The following is a 5,637-nucleotide window of genomic DNA, read 5'->3' as shown; positions in this document are numbered from 1 at the left end:
CTCCGGTTAGCTCTCCTAATCCGGTAAACTCTCCTAATCCGGTAAACTCTCCGAATCCGGTAAGCACTCCGACTCCCCCAAACTCTCCTACTCACGCAAGCTCTCCTGCTCCGGTTAGCACTCCTACTACGGTCAGCTCTCCTACTCCCCCAAGCTCTCCGATTCCCGCAAGCTCTCCTACTCCCCCAAGCTCTCCGAATCCCCCAAGCTCTCCGACTCCCCCAAGCTCTCCGACTCCCCCAAGCTCTCCGACGCCCCCAAGCTCTCCGACTCCCCCAAGCTCTCCGACTCCCCCAAGCTCTCCGACACGCCCAAGCACTCCTACTCCCCTAAGCTCCTCTACTCCCCCAATCTCTCTACTCCCCCAAGCTCTCCTACTCCCGAAAGCTCTCCTACTCCCTCAAGCTCTCCGAATCCCCCAAGCTCTCCTTCTCCCCCAGGCTCTCCGACTTCCCCAAGCTCTCCGACTCCCACAAGCACTCCGACTCGCCCAAACTCTCCTAATCGCACAAGCTCTCCTCATCCCCCAAACTTTCCTACTCCCCCAAGCTCTCCAACTCCCCCAAGATCCCCTACTCCCCCAAGCTCTCCGACTGCCCCAATCTCTCCTACTCTCTCAAGCGCTCCTACTGGCGCAAGCTCTCCTACACCCCCAAGCTCTCCTACTCCCCCAAGATCTCCGACTCCCCCAAGCTCTCCGACTCCCCCAAGCTCTCCGACTCCCCCAAGCTCTCCTACTCCCCCAAGCTCTTCTACTCGCCCAAGCTCTCTTACACCCACAAGCTCCCCTACTCCCCAAAACTACCCTACTCCCCCAAGCTCTCCGACTCCCCCAAGCTCTCTGACTCCCCCAAGCTCTCCGACTCCGGTAAGCTCTCCGACTACCCCAAGCTCTCCGACTCCCCGAAGCTCTCCGACTGCCCCAAGCTCTCCGACTCCCCCAAGCTCTCCGAGTCGCCCAAGCTCTCGTACTCCCCCAAGCTCTTCTACTCCCCAAGCTCTCCTACTCCCCCAAGCTCTCCTACTCGCACCAGCTCTCCTACTCAACCAAGCTCTCCTACTCCCCCAATCTCTCGTACACCCCCAAGCTCTGCTACTCCCCAAAGCTCTCGTAGTCCCCCAAGCTCTCCTTCTCCCCGAAGCTCTGCTACTCCCCCAAGCTCTCCTACTCCTCCAAGATCTCCGAATCCGCCAAGTTCTCCGACTCCCCCAAGCTCTCCGACTCCCCCAAGCTCTCCGACTCCCCCAAGCTCTCCAACTCTCTCAAGTTCTCCGACTCCCCCAAGCTCTCCGACTCCCTCAAGTTCTCCGACTCCCCCAAGCTCTCCGACTCGCCCAAGCTCACCTACTCCCCCAAGCTCTCCTACTCCCCCAATCTCTCCTACTCCCCCAAGCTCTCTTACTCCGGTAATCTCTTCTACTCCAGTAAGCTCTCCTAATCCGGTAAGCTCTCCCTATCACGTAAGCTCTCCTAATCCGATGAACTTTCCGATTCCGGTAATATCCCCTACTCCCCCAAGCTCTTTTACTCCCGCAAGCTCTCCTACTACAGTTAGCACTCCTACTCCGGTTAGCTCTCATACTCCCCCAAGCTCTCCTAATCCCCCAAGCTTTCCTACTCCCCCAAGCTCTCCTACTCCCCCAAGCTCTCCTACTCCCCCAAGCTCTCCGACTGCCCCAATCTCTCCTACTCCCTCAAGCGCTGCTACTGGCGCAAGCTCTCCTACACCTCCAAACTCTCCTACTTCGTTAATCTCTACTACTCCGGTAAGCTCTCCTACTCCAGTTAGCTCTTCTACTCCAGTAAGCTCTAATACTCAGGTAAGCTCTCCTACTCCCCCAAACTCTCCTACTCCCCCAACCTCTCCTACTTCCCCAAACTCTCCTAATCCCCAAACTCCTCCTACTCCCCCAACCTCTCCTACTCCCCCAAAATCTCCGACTCCCCTAATCTCTCCTACTCCACCAAGCTCTCCTACACCCCCAAGCTCTCCTACTTCCTCAACCTCTCCTACTCCCCCAAACTCTCCTACTCCCCCAACCTCTCCTACTTCCCCAAACTCTCCTAATCCCCAAACCCCTCCTACTCCCCCAACCTCTCCTACTCCTCCAACATCTCCGACTCCCCTAATCTCTCCTACTCCACCAAGCTCTCCTACACCCCCAAGCTCTCCTACTCCCTCAAGCTCTCCTACTCCGGTCAGCTCTTCTACTCCGGTAAGCTCTCCTACTCCCCCAACCTCTCGTACATCCCCAACCTCTCCTAATCCCCAAACCACTCCTACTCCCCCAACCTCTCCTACTCCACCAACCTCTCCGACTCCCCTATCCTCTCCTACTCCACCAAGCTCTCCTACACCCCCAAGCGCTCCTACTCCCCCAAGCTCTCCTAGTCCCCCACCTATCATGCTCCCCCAAACTCTCCTATTCCGGTAAGCTCTCCTACTCCGGTAAGCTCTCCGAATCTGGTAAGCTCTTCTACTCTGTTAAGCGCTCCTGATCCGGTTCGCTCTCCAAATCCGGTAAGCTCTCCAACTCCGGTAAGCTCTCCTACTCCTCCAAGCTCTCCAACTCCGGTAAGCTCTCCTACTCCAGTAAGCTACCCTGCTCCTACAAGCTCTCCTCCTCCCCCAAGCTCACCTACTCGGGTAAGCTCTCCTACTCCGGTAAGCTCTCTTACTGCGGTAAGCACTCCTACTCCAGTGAGCTCTCCTACTCCCGCAAGGACACCTACTTCGGTTAGCTCTCCAACTACGGTAAGTTCTCCTACTTCCCCAAGCTCTCCTACTCCCGATAGCTCTTCTACTCCCCCAAGCTCTTCTACTCCCCCAAGCTCTCCGAATCCCCCAAGCTCTCCGACTCCCCCAAGCTCTCCTACTCCCCCAATCTCTCGTACTCCCCCAAGCTCTGCTACTCCCGAAAGCTCTCCTACTCCCCCAAGCTCTCCTACTCCCTCAAGCTCTCCTACTCCCCCAAGCTCTCCTACTCCCCCAAGCTCTCCGAATCCCCCAAGCTCTCCAACTCACCCAAGCTCTCCAACTCCCCCAAGCTCTCCGACTCCCCCAAGCTTTCCGACTCCCCCAAGCTTTCCGACTCCCCCAAGTTCTCCGACTCGCCCAAGCTCTCCTACTCCCCCAAGCTCTCCTACTCCCCCAATCTCTCCTATCCCCCAAGCTCTCCTACTCCCGAAAGCTCTCCTACTCCCCCAAGCTCTCCTACTCCCAAAAGCTCTCCTTCTCAAACAAGCTCTCCTACTCCCCCAAGCTCTCCGAATCCCCCAAGCTCTACGACTCCCCCAAGCTCTCCTACTTCCCCAAGCTGTCCTACACCCCCAAGCTCTCCTTCTCCCCCAAGCTATCCGACTCCCACAAGCTCTCCGATTCGCCCAAACTCTCCTACTCCCCCAAGGTCTCGTAATCCCCCAAGCTATCCGACTCCCACAAGCTCAACGACTGCCCCAATCTCTCCTACTCCCTCAAGCGCTCCTACTGGTGCAAGCTCTGCTACACCCCCAAACTCTCCAACTCCGTTAAGCTCTCCTACTCCGGTCATCTCTCCTACTCCGGTAAGCTCTCCTACTCCCCCAAGCTCTCCGAATCCCCCAAGCTCTCCTACTCCCCCAATCTCTCGTACTCCCCCAAGCTCTGCTACTCCCGAAAGCTCTCCTACTGCCCCAAGCTCTCCTAATCCCCGAAGCTCTCCTACTCCCCCAAGCCCTCCTACTCATCCAATCTCTACTACTCCCCCAAGCTCTCTTACTCCCCCAAGCTCTCCTACTCCCACAAGCTCTCCTTCTCCCCCAAGCTCTCCTACTCCCCCAAGCTCTCCTACTCCCCCAAGCTCTCCGACTCCCCCAAGCTCTCCTACTCCCCAAAGCTGTCCTACTCCCCCAAGCTCTCCTTCTCCCCCAAACTCTCCGACTCCCCCAAGCTCTCCGACTCCCACAAGCACTCCGACTCGCCCAAACTCTCCGACTCCCCCATGCTCTCCTCATCCCCCAAGCTTTCCTACTCCCCCAAGCTCTCCCACTCCCCCAAGATCTCCTACTCTTCCAAGCTCTCCGACTGCCCCAATCTCTCCTACTCCCTCAAGCGCTCCTACTGGTGCAAGCTCTGCTACACCATCAAGCTCTCCTACTCCCCCAAGATCTCCGACTCCACAAAGCTCTCCTACTCCCCCAAGCTCTCCGACTCCCCCAAGCTCTCCTACTCCCCCAAGCTCTTCTACTCCCCCAAGCTCTCTTTCACCCACAAGCTCTCCTACTCCGGTAAGCAATCCTACTCCCCCAAGCTCTCCTACTGCCTCAAGCTCGCCTACTCCGGTAAGCTCCCCTACTCCCCCAAGCTATCCTATTCCCCCAAGCTCTCCGACTCCCCCAAGCTCTCCGACTCCCCCAAGCTCTCCGACTCCGGTAAGCTCTCCGACTCCCCCAAGCTCTCCTACTCCTCCAATCTGTGAATCCCACAAGTTCTCCGACTCCCCCAAGCTCTCCGACTCCCCCAAGCTCTCCAACTCCCTCAAGCTTTCCTACTCCCCCAAGCTCTCCCACTCCCCCAAGATCTCCTACTGCTCCAAGCTCTCCGACTGCCCCAATCTCTCCTAATCCCTCAAGCGCTCCTACTGGCGCAAGCTCTGCTACACCCTCAAGCTCTCCTACTCCCCCAAGATCTCCGACTCCACAAAGCTCTCCGACTCCCCCAAGCTCTCCTACTCCCCCAAGCTCTTCTACTCCCCCAAGCTCTCTTTCACCCACAGGCTCTCCTACTCCGGTAAGCAATCCTACTCCCCCAAGCTCTCCTACTGCCTCAAGCTCGCCGACTCCGGTAAGCTCCCCTACTCCCCCAAGCTATCCTACTCCCTCAAGCTCTCCGACTCCCCCAAGCTATCCTAGTCCCCCAAGCTCTCCTACTCCCCGAAGCTCTGCTACTCCCCGAAGCTCTCCTACTCCTCCAATCTCTGAATCCCCCAAGTTCTCCGACTCCCCCAAGCTCTCCGATTCCCCCAAGCTCTCCAACTCCCTCAAGCTCTCCGACTCCCCCAAGCTCTCCGACTCCCCCAAGCTCTCCGACTCCCCCAATCTCTCCGACTCGCCCAAGATCTCCTACTCCCCCAAGCTCTCCTACTCCCCCAATCTCTCCTACACCCCCAAGCTCTCCTACTCCCGAAAGCTCTCCTAATCCCCCAAGCTCACCTACCCCCACAAACTCTCCTTCTCAAACAAGCTCTCCTACTCCCCCAAACTCTCCTACTCCCCCAAGTTTTCCGACTCCCCCAAGCTCTCCTACTCCCACAAGCTGTCCTACTCCCCCAAGCTCTCCTTCTCCCCCAAGCTCTCCGACTCCCCCAAACTCTCCGACTCCCACAAGCTCTCCGACTCGCCCAAACTCTCCTCCTCCCCCAAGCTCAACTAATCCCCCAAGCTTTCCTATTCCCCCAAGCTCTCCTATACCTCCAAACTCTCCTACTCCGTTAGTCTCTACTACTCCGGTAAGCTCTCCTACTCCAGTTAGCTCTCCTACTCCCCCAAGCTCTCCTACTCCCCCAAGCTCTCCTACTCCCACAAGCTCTCCGAAGCCGGTAAGCTCTCCTACTCCGGTAAGCTCTAATACTCCGGTAAGCTCTCCTACTCCGGTAAGC

Source organism: Pristiophorus japonicus, unplaced genomic scaffold (genome assembly GCF_044704955.1).
Source record: "Pristiophorus japonicus isolate sPriJap1 unplaced genomic scaffold, sPriJap1.hap1 HAP1_SCAFFOLD_29, whole genome shotgun sequence".
Taxonomy (NCBI): domain Eukaryota; kingdom Metazoa; phylum Chordata; class Chondrichthyes; family Pristiophoridae; genus Pristiophorus; species Pristiophorus japonicus.
The sequence above is the reverse complement of the archived record's forward strand: the minus strand, read 5'-3'. Positions refer to the sequence as shown.